This window comes from Excalfactoria chinensis, chromosome 1 (assembly GCF_039878825.1).
Source record: "Excalfactoria chinensis isolate bCotChi1 chromosome 1, bCotChi1.hap2, whole genome shotgun sequence".
NCBI lineage: Eukaryota > Metazoa > Chordata > Aves > Galliformes > Phasianidae > Excalfactoria > Excalfactoria chinensis.
The window spans coordinates 146,416,500-146,430,375 of NC_092825.1; the positions used below are offsets into that span (position 1 = coordinate 146,416,500).

The 13,876-nt window shown below is 41.7% G+C and overlaps 1 protein-coding gene across 7 annotated transcripts in view; it reads left to right on the plus strand.

The window, feature by feature from the left end:
* Positions 1 to 13,876, plus strand: part of KLF12 (KLF transcription factor 12) — a 271,938-nt gene that overhangs the window by 221,700 nt on the left and 36,362 nt on the right. The window lies entirely within an intron of this gene.

Genomic DNA, 13,876 nt, shown 5'->3' on the forward strand with positions numbered 1-13,876 from the left:
GTCACGTTTCACAGCAAGGTCCATCCTTCTAAGCCTTAGTTTTACAAGTTTTTGGTTTGTAAAACCTTAGTTTTACTAACAATTTCTGAGGGCTGAAAATAGCATCTAAGGGACTGAACTGTGTCTCCTCTCCTCTCCCCTCCCTTCACTTCCCTTCCTTTCTCTCATCTGGCCCTACATTTCCTTACCAGTAGAACAAAATATCACAACTTATCTACAGGAATCCCCAGAATGCTGACAGTAAATGGCTTGGTTCTGAAAACATGTATGTGGAAAACTGCACAGAGGGGACTGATAGAGCTTTACTGGAGTAGTGCACCTGAATGAAATCACTTAGGTGCTTGGGGGTTCACAGAATCAGACTCTAATTGTGACAGATGACAGATGTTAAGGAATTAAGTAAGGATGGACTTCTACAAATCTGTTTAAGATATTTCTGTTTCCATTTGATTCACATGGATGACAGAGAAGTGATTATGTCCAAGAAAATGTGGAGTTGTTGGAGGAGGTATAGCACTCTAGCAAATACCCATTACAAGGAACGATGTTCAGCATAGAATACCAAGAATGGTGTTGGAGTGGCAAAATTAAATGGCAGTATTAGGGGAAGGAAAAAGATCAAACAAGCTTAAATGATAGCTTTCCTTATGTGCTAGTTTTTAAAACACTTAAAGTGGCCTTGGCCACATAAACTCTACCAGCGTAGTATCAGTGTACTGTGTCCAAAGAGAGATGTGTAAAATCGTTTGGTGCTTTAAAGCCATATTCTTTAGGTAGACTTTTTCCTGGTTCAAAGTCATTATGAAATGGCATCTTTTTTGTTCAGTTTCTTTTTCTCTGTTTCTTTATTTTTCTCTGTCCTTTGCCCCCTCCCTTTTTATTTGAGGGGCTGTCATTAGACGAAAAGAAGCACTTTTTTTCCTCACACTTCTCCAGGTGACTGCTAAAGGGAGGAGGAGGAGAAAAAAATCTTCCTTTCTTTTCTCCCCCACTTCAGACCTCAATTATTCTATATGCTTTGAAGAACCATGTAGCTTAACTGCAGGAATGGCCCGATTTCTTTCGTGAAAATGCCTTGCAGTGCTCTTCCCCAGACTGCTTGAAGCACTGAAGTCTTTATTTTGTGGTAAGAGAAGGAAGTACAGAATTATTTGGAGGGTTAAGGAACAAAGACCAGGAAACTAAGGAAGTAGAAAACTTAAGAATTAAAGGGGGATACTGCCATCTAGAGTTGAGACTTCATGTTGATTATGTTCTCAGGAGTAGTATTTGAATAGGGCATTTGTGGAAACAATTGTAGAGAAAATCCTGTCAGAGCAATAGAATTGCTTCCTTTGCTTTTAATTTCAGTGAGAATAGTTGGAGCCTGTAAACATATTTTGAAATTTATTGTGTGCTTTTTAGTGTACAGATAATCCGGGTATATTAGTTCTGATTCACATTTTCTAATTGCATGTAAAAATTTAGAAATGCCATAGATGATGCATGATTAGAAGAATGATGACTTACAAATAAGTAAAAGCGCAGGCGTTGCAACAACAAAAAATTGAAACCAAGCTGGATACTGATCACTAAGACTGAAAGCACTTCCTTCAGTACTTCAGTCAGTAAAGATGCCATTTCCATTTACATTTATGATACCTCTAGGATTTGCTGTAATATCAAACACCAACATGTAGGCTTTACTTTTAAAATCTGTAAATATTATCATAGTGTTGAACCCCAAATTTCACCTGGTGGTCAAATGGCATGAAGATCAATCTGAAGTGATGTGTGTTTAAAAGTGAACTAAGCTGGTTAGAACCTAGGCCTTCTCTCTACAGAGAAAGAGAAAAAGCAGGTTGCTCAGTTTTCCTCAGTTCAAACCTTGGAGAAACAATAAGCAGCTAAATGAGTCCTGTCCTTTCTGACCAAATATTACCTGAATTTTAAACCCTTCTCTACTATTTCCTGGGTATGTTCCTGCAAACACTGAAATAAAATTGAATTAAAAAAATAAACAAATACATGCAAAGATACTGTTGGACTTGCAATCTTTGTTAGGAGTCATTATCTGACATCCTCACGTTTGGTTTTGCTTGCGTTAAAAAGTCTGCCCAGTTGTTGTTTTTTTTGCAAGGTGATTTCATTCTACTTTGCAAGGGTTTACAGGATGATCTGGGAGTATATGCAGGGTTCTGAGGGTATATGCGGAGGGCCTATTCCCTCAGTTTGTGGTAGGTGATATGAGGATGGTTGGACTGGATGATCCTGTAGGTCCTTTCCAACCTTAAGATTCTGTGTTTCTGTGATTCTCTGTGGTGCTGTAGGATTTTCTTCATCTCCTTTGTCACCTTCCTCAGATGTCCAAACAGCTCCAGCCCCTCAACCCCATGTGTAACGCAGCACTGAGAAGTTAGAACGCACATCAGGTGGTAGCATGCTGGATGGAACTGGGAGAAGGGCAGGCAGGTCAAGACGATACAGAATCACAGAATCACAGAATTATCAAGCTTGGAAGGGACCTAGAAGATCATCTAGTCCAACCATTACCAATACTTCCCAGCTAAATCATATTCCTCAACGCAACATCCAAACGATTCTTGAACACTCCCATGGTCAGTGACTCTACCACCTCCCTGGGCAGTGCATTCCAATGCCTGACTACCCTTTCTGAGAAGTAATACTTCCTAATGTTCAGCCTGAACCTCCCCTGTCGCAGCTTGAAACCATTCCTTCTAGTGCCTTGATTCCCTCTACAGTGCAAGGTTATTTGGATTAAGGCTTGTTAATCACAGAACTGTTTGCTTGCTTATTACAGTCTTTTCCCTTCTAATTACAATTAGAATCCAAAATGGATTACCTTAATTTGGACAACATGGAGGTTTATTGCACTTTACAGTGGGGCAGCAGCAGACACTCTCATGAGCAATGCCCTCACTTGCCTTGTCCCCATTGCTGCTCCCTCTGGTTGCCCAGTTTCACAGACCTAAGAGAAGAGCTGGCAATGAGTCCTTCAGGGAGGATATTCTCTCATGCAGAGGGCTACTCTCCTCAGTCCCAGCATGGCAGCATGCCACCTGGGATATGAGGTGTGGCATTTGATACCTATAGGATAACAGACTCTTTTCATCTCAATTATCTATGAATGTCCCATTCCTAACATAGTTTGCAGAGTGGTGGAACAGCATCATTCCCCTTGGTGGGTCACACCACCTCAGTGCAGAGGTGCTGGATGTGGCAAGGGAAGGAGGACATCTGTGAGCTGGAGCAGAGCAGGGCTGTGTTCAGCTCCCTGCTGGCTGCAGCTCAAGTTGTGCTATATTGTTTGGTGCTGTGTACTGTTAGGACAGGTACATTCTGTCACTGCAGTATTGTGCTGTCTTTACATCCCTAGTCTCTCAGGGATCAGTCTTGGGACTTGTGCTTTTCAACGTCTTCATCAATGACACAGATGATGGCATCAAGTGCACCCTCAGCAAGTTTGCAGACAACACCAAGCCGAGTGGTGCAGCCAATACATTGGAAGGAAAGAAAAGGAAACCATCCAGAAGGACCTGGACAGGCTGGAGGAGTGGGCCCATGAAAACCTAATGAGGTTCAACAAGGCCAAGTGCAGGGTGCTGCACTTGGGCCAGGGCAATCTCAAGTATTTATACAAACTGGGGGAGGATCTCCTTGAGAGCAGCCCTGTGGAGAAGGACTTGGGGGTCCTGGTGGATGAGAAGCTGGACATGAGCCAGCAATGTGCGCTTGCAGCCCAGAATGCTAACTGTGTTCTGGGCTGCATTAAAAAAGGGGTGGCCAGCAGGGAGAGGGAGGTGATTGTCCCCCTCTACTCAGCTCTTCTGAGGCCTCATCTGCTGTACTGTGTCCAGGCCTGGGGCCCCCAGCACATTAAGGACATGGAGCTCTTGGAGCGGGTCCAGAGGAGGGCCAATAAGATGATCAGAGGGCTGGAGCACCTCTTCTGTGAGGAAAGGTTGAGGGAACTGAGATTGTTTAGCTTGGAGAAGAGAAGGCTCCAGGGAGACCTCATTGCAGCCTTCCAGTACTTGAAGGAAGAATATAAGCAGGAGGGAGAACAGCTCTTTACAAGGTGATTATTGATAGGACCAGGGGGAATGGTTTTAAACTGAGGGAGGGGAGATTTGGATTAGATAGTAGGAGGAAGTTTGTCACCCAGAGGGTGGTGACACACTGGAACAGGTTGTCCAAGGAGGCTGTGGATGCCCCATCCCTGGAGGCATTCAAGGCCAGGCTGGATGTGGCTCTGGGCAGCCTGGTCTGGTGATTGGCAACCCTGCACATAGCAGGGGGCTGAAACTGGATAATCTTTGAGGTCCTTTTAAACCCAGGCCATTCTGGGATTCCCTACTTCCAGAGTCTTGAAATGCCTGCTTGTTAATTAGAAAAAAGGGTTTGAGTTTGTTTATGTATTTCCGTTCTCCATATAAAAGGCAGTGTTTTAATTAGCCTCCCTTTCATTTGTGTCATTTGCTACTCTTAATTCTCAGCTATTCCATTTTTTTCTCTTTGTCTTTTGGTGAATTAAATATATAAAAATGCTTTGTGTTCAGGAACTGCCTTTTAGCTACATATATATTGACATTTGTATCTACACATGCAGCGCTACCTTATTTAAAATCAAAAAGTGCTCTTCCTTTTCTTGGCTCTGTCTGTGTTTCCCTGACCTCAGAAAAGAAAGGAATCTGATTCTGTTTTCATGGAAGTTCAGTTTAGGATCAAACATTTCATACCCTTTGATAAATCTGCTCAGCCACTTTTTAAAAAGAAGGCTGTCAAAAAGTGCTTTATGGTTTTCTTTTCCTCGCTTCTTTGAATTTTCCTGTTCCAAGTCTTGAAAATAACTGCACACTCTTTAGTAGTTTTGTCTTTATCAGTTTTTCCCCAGAATGCTTTTGTCTTGTTATTGCAGCCCAGACAGAAACATTAAGAAGAACTTAAATTCACAGAGTACTTGAACTCTTTTTACATTCACCTGCTTTGAACTTCTTCATCTCTGTGTTTAATTCTTAGGGCTAAAATGAAGCCCCGGCACTGTATCTTTCTTTCTGCTTTGCTCTATTTTCCACAGTTCTGAAAGGAGAATGAGACTTAAGGCAGTTTACTCGCAGCGTTTTGCTTTGTATTGCTGCAGTTAAGAAGATTCACAAAAACTTTCCAAGGATCTGGAGTTTGTGGGTTGTTTTTATGGATTCTTCTCGATTAAAATTCTTTACTTGTTGGTCTGACATGATTTCCTCCTCCAGTCTCTTTTTGCTTACTTCTATGCTAATAGAGTTTTAAACCACCACGATGGTTCTGTTTATTTTTGTATTTGGGCACAAGTGTCCCAGAATTTATAAGCAGTTTGCTTGTATTCTCTGATAGATTTATAGAACTAATAATTTATGCATTAATAAATGTATTGCACTCTTTAAGTATAATTTTGAATGGAAGAAAACACAGAGTGGAAAAATATTCTGCACGGGAGATTTTGCTTTGTTTTTAGATTTCTGAATGCTTTCTTCATTTCTACGATGGTAGTTTTACCCACCCTCACATACAATGTTTTTTTATGTATGACATCCACAGTGTAATGTTGTTATGCTATGCCATTGCCATGCTTCTTGGCTGAAAGCAAAATGTTATTTCAGGGAACAATGCTACATTTACAGATCCGAACAAGACCTGAGAAGGATAGCAAACTGCTTAGATTGCTGGAGGGGATAGCTAAGAGGACAGAGCAAAGAAGCTGAATATGTACTGCTTGGCTAAATAGTAATCAGGGGAGTGTAGCATCATATCTTAGAAATGCAGAGGCAAAAAGATGGAACAAGAAGGAATCAGTAAAGACTACAGGAATGTATTAGGTAAAAGCAGCAGCAGCAGCAGATGAGTTTCATCTGCTTCAGTTTAAAAATGTTCTGCCAGCAGTTTTAGTTTGCATCACAACATGTGGTGGGGAAAACAAAACACAACACCTTTCTGATATTTAAATGGATTAGAAAAATATTTTTACAAAGATACTTTATGGATAGAAACCAGAAGAAAGTATGACAGTGTGCTCTGCAATCTCAGTTTGTTGGGTGATACGTTTTGGGGGTCTCCTAATCTAAATGTAATGAGTTGTCTGCTCCTTTTTTGGATGATTTATACTACCTATTTCTTTCTCTTGTCAACACGTCCTATAGGACCTTTGTTACTACTTACAAAGTCTGCTTACAGTTGCCTCCAAGAAAGAAGATGAGGTGTCAGGTGGAGTGTATTCAAAATTCTGCTACACTCCAATTTCTTTTGTCTGTGAAGGCCAACAAAGTGTGACCCATGCTGTGCTCATGCCTCTGTGTACTCCTGTTAATCTATATTTCTTTATCAGTTGTCAGGCCGATAATCTGCACAGTGTTATTTGGAGGCCTAAACCTATTCAGAACTGCAAAGGAAGTAGGAAGGCTTGGATGAAATTACATCTCCACGCAAATTAGTAGCAGCTACCTAGGTGATGTGACCCAGAATTAGCCCCTGAGGTAGTGATCTGTTAGTAGAGCTATCTTCATTTAAGAAGGTGGCTCTTCTGCATATTGTAACTTGAGCCATTAGAAAAATTCTTCTTTTAAAAAGTTCAAAAAGTTCTCTTTCTTCAGATATTTACTGAACAGCTATTCACCAAGACACCCTGTTAGATACTCTATTAACTCAAGCAAAGAAATATTTATATTACTATGTCTCCATTTAAATAGACACTACTGTCCTTGAAATGTCAAATATAATATGACATGTCAATTATTGTATGTCAAGCGCATGATGTATTTTCAGCCCCTGTTGATTTAGATGGGTTTTGACTTGAGCTTGACGTATTATAATGGGGCTTCTTCAGTTCAGTGAATGTCTTGAAAACAACATTGAATGGCACATAAATCACCACGCCACCTTTCTCAGGGACATTTGCCAGAATATGAAGGGGAGGCTTTGCACTACTGCTAGGGTTTGGCCAATAATGACTCTCTTGTTCCAGGTCTGGGAGCTTACAGTTTCTAGCTGGTTTGCTAACAGAGCAGAAAAAGTCTGATCACAAGCTGTTATACTCAAGTATTTTTTTAATCATTGCTTTAGGACAAGAAAATTTAACATTTTCTGAAAAGTCTTCTATAAATCACATACCATTTGGCTTGTGTTTTGTCCAGTGATGTGTGTGTAATGCTGTAGGGCTGTAGGACTTACCATGGTGCAACGTAACCTGTTCCTTACCGTGTTCACCCCAAATATGCATCTAGGCTAAAGAACTCTGAACATCGTTTCAGACATTAAGTAGCATTCACTGACTGCTAGTAGAATCAGACATTAGAGGATATTAGGTTTTGAATTTTTTTGTACTGTATGCTTTGGTATTGTATTAGTTCTATTACTAGTATTTACTGTTCTACCTGAAAATAATAGGTAAGTTGGAGCCCCTTGTTACTGTGCTTGTACAAGCATGCAGTTAGATTCAGCCACTACCCAAAATGTTGATAAATCTAAGGTGGTGAGATGAGGAAGAAGGAAGGAGGAGTTATATATGGTAGTATCCCCAGTGTTTTCAAACTGAGAAGTAAAACACAGAATGAATAAGGGACGGAACTGAGGTTATCCAAGAGATAGGTTGCAGCATTGTGGAGTCCCGCCTTGTTCTTCTGATGATCTTTGCTATTAGAGTGTAACATGTTGCTTTAATGGGAAGCCGAGTGCTTAATTCAAATATACATTTGAAGGACACTATTGAGTAGTACAGACACTGAAATGATGTGAGACTTCGTAGTAGTGATATGCATCATAGTGGCTTTTACATACAGTGGTTTTAGATGGGTAGTTGGGCTTCAACACTTCAGGAAAAAAGTCCTCACCCACAGCACATGTATCTAAACCACATCTCTCCTCTAAAGGCCCAGTGACAGAACTGAAAACAGCCTATCACAAACACAGATTAATAGTGGGCATTTTTTGTTGTTGCTCGATTCTTTGTCATAAAAATGAGATAGCAGAATTTCGCATCCCAATGTTAAATTCAGAGAAGTGCAGCATGCAGTAGCAGTTTGGCTGATACTCTATAATTTTACATACCAATTCCCTGCCTGCCCTGCCTTTCTAGAAGATGTCTGTCAGACTTCTAATATGAAGAGCCATGAGTGGTCTGCCAGCCTGACCACGGGCCACTGAAAAGGTTAAAGATGTTCTGAAAATGACTATAATTTGCTGAACACAAAACACATTGAAATCCTGACATCTCAATTTTGTAGGCCAGCGAGCACAGCCTTGTAATGCTGATAACTAACGCATTGGCAGAAGCTTTGGAGCTTTATTCTGGGCTGTGTGTTCCTGTCTGTATGCTCTGTGTACCTACCCTGTGTATGGCAAGCAAGTACTTCCTTTGGCACAGGTTCTTCTATGACATATTTAATTCATATTTTTGCTTTTAAAAAAAAAAAAAAAAAAAAATCAATCAGTATTCCTTCCATTTGTGTAGCAGGCTGCATTTGAGTAGCCCAGTATGAGACTTCAGTGAGAAATACATTTTATGGCTGATGTTGCAGCTAATAAAAAGAATTCCAAATGGACATCCATTTATCCAAGCAAAGAAGGACAATGTGGGCTTGGAAATGGGAATTTCCAGAGAGGATTAAGGAGTATAATTGGAGTAAATGGATTTACTACAGCAGTATTTCTGGGGAAAAAGAAAAAGAAAAATGTATGCATACGCATAATATTAGGTGTATGTGTCCAGCGTGACACTGAATCAGGTTGCCCAGAAAAGCTGTGGTTGCCTCATCAGAGCTGGATTAGGTGGGGCTTTCGGTAGCCTGGCCTAGTGGAAAGTTTCCCTGCCTATGGCCAGGGGGCTAGGATGTTTGACTGCTTCCAAGCCAAACCTATCTATGATTTAGTTCTGTTACCTAGATTCAAACTGATCAGGAATTTTTCCAGTGAGCCGCCTCTGAGCAACTCATCGCTGTGACCCCCAGTTCAATTTGTGATAATAGTCCTTCTCTCTCTATCCATCCCACATGAGGTAAAGGAATACAAGAGGAAAGAAATAAAAGCTGCAATGGGAAGGGTGAGCCTACCTCTCTATTCCCCCTAAAACCTGTTTTCTGCCTGCTATGTAGGTGTCATGAAGTACTTTAAACAACGGCCCATACCTTGGGGTTCCAGCCAGTGTCAGCAGGGACCCCATTTCCAGGCTGCAGGGTCAGACGTGTAGCATGTCTCATTCAGGCCATCATTCTTGATAATTGCAGTCATCTTGTCTGACCTTAAGCTGAGTACCTGTCTGATTTCTCCACCTGCCCAACACTCTCTATCTCATCGTAGCTACAGCAATATCATTCTGTCATGCTGAGAGGGAGTTTTATTTTCCTTTTTTTTTTTTTTTCTACATGTGCTTCTTCCAAAATGAACAATTGTGCCTGCGAAATGCTTTGATAATTATCCTTTCTTGCTTCAAGCTAAGGCTGCAAATGTTTTAGGAAATTATGGAGATTTTTGATCTTGAAAGTTCTGGTATGTTCCATCCCATTTAACAAAACAAAACAAAACAACATATGTGCAGGGTTGAGTTTTGCAAGATTTTGACAGACTGATTTCTCCAGTAAAAGCTTGATTGTATGCACATTGGTTGTTCTTAATTACTAAGCTGGCAGTACTAGTTGGTGCTTTATCTGATGAGTGATACTGTCTGTAAGATCTCAACATGTAAGCAAGCGGAGATTTTAATAAACGAGGAGTAAGAAGATATCCAGAAGTGGTGGTGGGGATTGACTGATCGATTGATTTTAACAGGATATTCTAACGAAATTCTGTTTGATACTATTATAAAGTAGTCATGATGTGTTTTTAAAGCTTTTTATATATTTTTTTTTAATCAAATGTTAATTCTGTTAAGGTACACTCACTGTTTCTTCTGCAGAGCAACTTTTGTCTGTAAAACCACTACAGGGAAGCTCTGTGGTCATTTGTTTTATGGTGTTTTCTCACTGTGTTTTCCACTGGAAATATCTGTAGCTACATCTTATATGGGGGCAAAAAGTGGTGGTTACTGATTGAAGCTCTTAAGCCAAAGATCTCTTACTTGAAGATGTAGGAGATTGGTGCTTTCAGGGTAGCAACAGAAATTCCGGAGACTAGTGAACTGCATCCTGGGTCAGCACAACTGGTTTTGAGTATAGATTAACGCATAGGAAACGTGAAGCAAAACAAGGATCAGTGCTCCTGACCATGAGTTTAAGATACTTGAAATTCAGAACACACTCTTCTAGACACTCAGATCTGTTGACCTACCTTTGGGACTTGAAAACTGCACTTGGCAGAGCACTAATGAGCAACATGCATAAATTAGCAAGGTTAACGGAGTGGCCCATTATTACAGTCCCTTGATTTTAAGCATTGTAGGAGATGTGGGAGGGAGGGAGGGACATGCCCACTGAAGAGACAGCAGCAGGCAGACAGATGTGCTTCGCTTCTGTGCGAGTTTCCCATTGTAACTGCATGTGCTTTAAAGTGTGAAAAGAAATGATGGTGATAGTAGTGTAAAATATAAATACAGCAAATGATAACAAGGCCATAGACATATAGAATATATAGAAATATGTTTAGCACTAAGTAGAACCAGTAGTGTCTTGCAGATGAAAGGGGTCTGATATATGTTTCTAAGGCATCTGCAAGAAGTCTGTGCAAGAAATTCCGTTGGTGATTGGATGATGCTTTTAATCATATGAGAAGTGAGTTCCTACCTTCTTCCTTGAGACAGTTACAAATTCAAGGAAAAAAATGTAGTATCTGAAAATGGTAACTAATTAATCCCTTGTCAAAAAGTCTTTGACTACAGTAGTATTCAAAGACTACCAGTTCTCTCTCTGTTTCAGCAGCAATTTTTCTAAATATTTATAATATATTATAATTATATTTACCATAAATAATACTTGTGGAATAGCACTAAATAAAATTTCATACAGCTGCAAGCGTGCAGTTCCATCTGTTTGCTTGTGCTTAGGGAAGGGCTGGGTCAAAAATCTTGCAGTTGGAAGGCTTGTTCAACTTTACATATTTTTGTCCTTTTCTGAACAAAACATTGAATGTCTGTTGGAAATAGCAGAATAATTCCCCTCGAATAATTGAATTCTTGATGTCCCAGAGGGAGACACACACCCGTCAGCCAGTGGGAAAACATTTCTTATCAGGCAAGCGCATTGTGTTACATTTCAGAAGAGCTGAAGAGGCAACATCAGATAAATCTTACCCAGTTTAAACCCTTACATGAGAACTTTCTTATAAACCCTCATGCAAAGTCAGAGTTGGGGAGGCATAGTTAATATAACCAGCCAAATCTTCACTCAGGTTTTACTGCGGCAGAGTTGAAGCACGCATAGAATGAAATCTTGACCCTTTCTTTTGACAGTGAAATGTCATCAGGATTTTGTTCTTGCCTATTCATAGAAGGCTGTTCCCAGCCTAAAGTCTTCTGTAGTTTTTCCCAACCAGGGAGTAGCCACCCTGAGGTCCACACAGTTGTTTGAGTGGAGGAGCATGAGAATATGCAGCCCATGCAGCCAGCTGGACCCATGGAAACCCAGAGGAGAGGAGCTGCTTGGCTGCCAGCCTGATCCATGCTCCTGAAAAAGGATTGTGAGGAATTTGTGGTGGAGAATAGAGACTTTGTTATCTGTCTCTGAGTGCAAGTGGAACAATTTCTAAAGCAGCAAAAAGATCTGGAGAAGATATATTTCTTTATATTGCTTAGTACAAAGTGTACCATATGGCTTTATGTAGACTGTCTACCCATGTAATTTTGCTCTCAATCAAACCTTGTGCTTCAGATCTGCTGTTCAGATATTAAAAGCAGCACTGCATGGTAAGAAAGCATTAAAGAAACCAATTCATGGAAACTGAAGTTTCCACTTCCTGCTGGGAGTGTGTTTTTGACTTCACTAAAGACACGGGCAGATTTGCCAGACTTTCTGTGGGCCTGCATTTAAACAAGATACCTTCTGATTTTTGAACTGAGGTAGTGATAACTAAGGAATGGTTGAAATTCATTTTTTTGGTACATTTGAATTGTTGGTAAGTGTAGCCTGATTAATTACAAGTGGAAAGACTTCCACTTGTTAACTTCACGGTTAACTGTAAAGAGAGTCCTGACTTGGCATCACGGGAGCCTTCCCTGCCTGCCTCCCCCACTTCCTCAGCTCCCTCTAAGCAGCAGGTTTGAGATGCTGGAAAATGAAGGGGAGGTGAGTGGGGAGGACCTGCCTACGAGGGAGCCTAAGGCAAGGTGGTCACCCACAGGTCTTGTGACTGCCTCTGTCAGGAAAGGAAGAAGGGTGGTCATGTGGGCGACTCCCTTCTCAGAGGAACTGAAGGCCCCATATGTACACCAGACCCGTGCCATCGGGAAGTGTACTGCCTTCCTGGGGCCTGGGTCAGGGACATAACCAGGAAACTCCCAAAGCTGGTTAGGTCCAGTGATTACTTTCCATTGCTCACAGTTCCAGTGAGCAGTGATGAAATTGCCCAGAGAAGCCCACTAACTACGAAAAGAGATTTCAGGGTTTTAAGGTGTTTAGTTCAAGAAGCAGGATTGCAAGTGATCTTTTGTTCTGTACCTTCAGGGACAGTGAGGAACACAGAGCGGGCTTGGAAAGCACAGTCAATAAATAGTTGGCTCAGGGGCTAGTGTCGAGGCAGAAACTTGGGTTCTTTGATCATGGAACAGTTTACTCAGCCCTGCTGTCCATGAATGGAACCCACCTGTCTCAAAGGGAGTAATAAATCCTAGTGCAGGAGCTAGCAGGGCTTAGCAAAAGAGCTTTAAAATGGCTATGACAGGGGAAGGGGACAAAACAGGACTCACTAGAGATGAGCTTGTGGGAACAGTGCTTGAGCTGGGGGTGGGGGAGATGATTCAGCTGAAGTGCATCTATACCAGCACATGAAGCATTAACAGTAAGAGAAGAAACAAGGAGAATTTCCATCCTTTCCCTGCATCAGGGAATGTGACTGCTGAGGATAAGGAGAAGGCTGAGGTCTTCAATGCCTTCTTTACATCTGCCTTTGACAGTCGCATCAGTTATCCTCAAGGCACTTTATGCACTGACCTAGAAGTCTGAGACAGTTCACAGAATACACCCTCGGTGATTCAGATGGAGACAGTTAGAGAGGTCCTCCTCCATCTGGACTGTCACAAGTCTGTGGGACCAGATGGGCTCCATCCTAGGGTGCTGAGGGAGCTGGCAGGGGTGATTGCCAAGCCTCTCACTGCCATCTCTCAGTGTTCCTGGTTATCTGGAGAGGTCCCAGAGGATTGGAGGCTTGCTGATGTGACTCCCATCTACAAGAAGGGCCATGAGGAGGATCTGGGGAACTACAGGTCTGTCAGCCTGACCTCGGTGCTGGGGAGAGTTACGGAGCAAATCATCTTGGGTGAGATCACACAGCACGTGATCCAGGGGATCAGGCCCAACCTGCACGGGTTCATGAAAGGCAGGTCATGCTTGACCAACTTCATCTCCTTCTATGACTGGGCGACCAGATTGGTGTATGAGGGAAACGCTGTTGATGCAGTCTACCTAGACTTCAGCAAAGCCTTTCACATGGTCATTAAAAAACTACATATCCCAAGTGGTCTAGTGGTTAGGATTTGGCACTCTCACTGCTGCGGCCCGGGTTTGATTCCCAGTCAGGGAACCATCCTCTGCGAAGTCCTCTGTGATACATAGTTTTTTAATGGTCCATACTGCACATGGTGGTATGATGTGGAATATTGAGAGCAACATTACAAAACCGTGACAGTCTCTCACAGTATTCTCCTGGGGAAACTGGCTGCCCGTTGCCTGGACAGGTGTACCCTTTTTTGGGTAAGGAACTG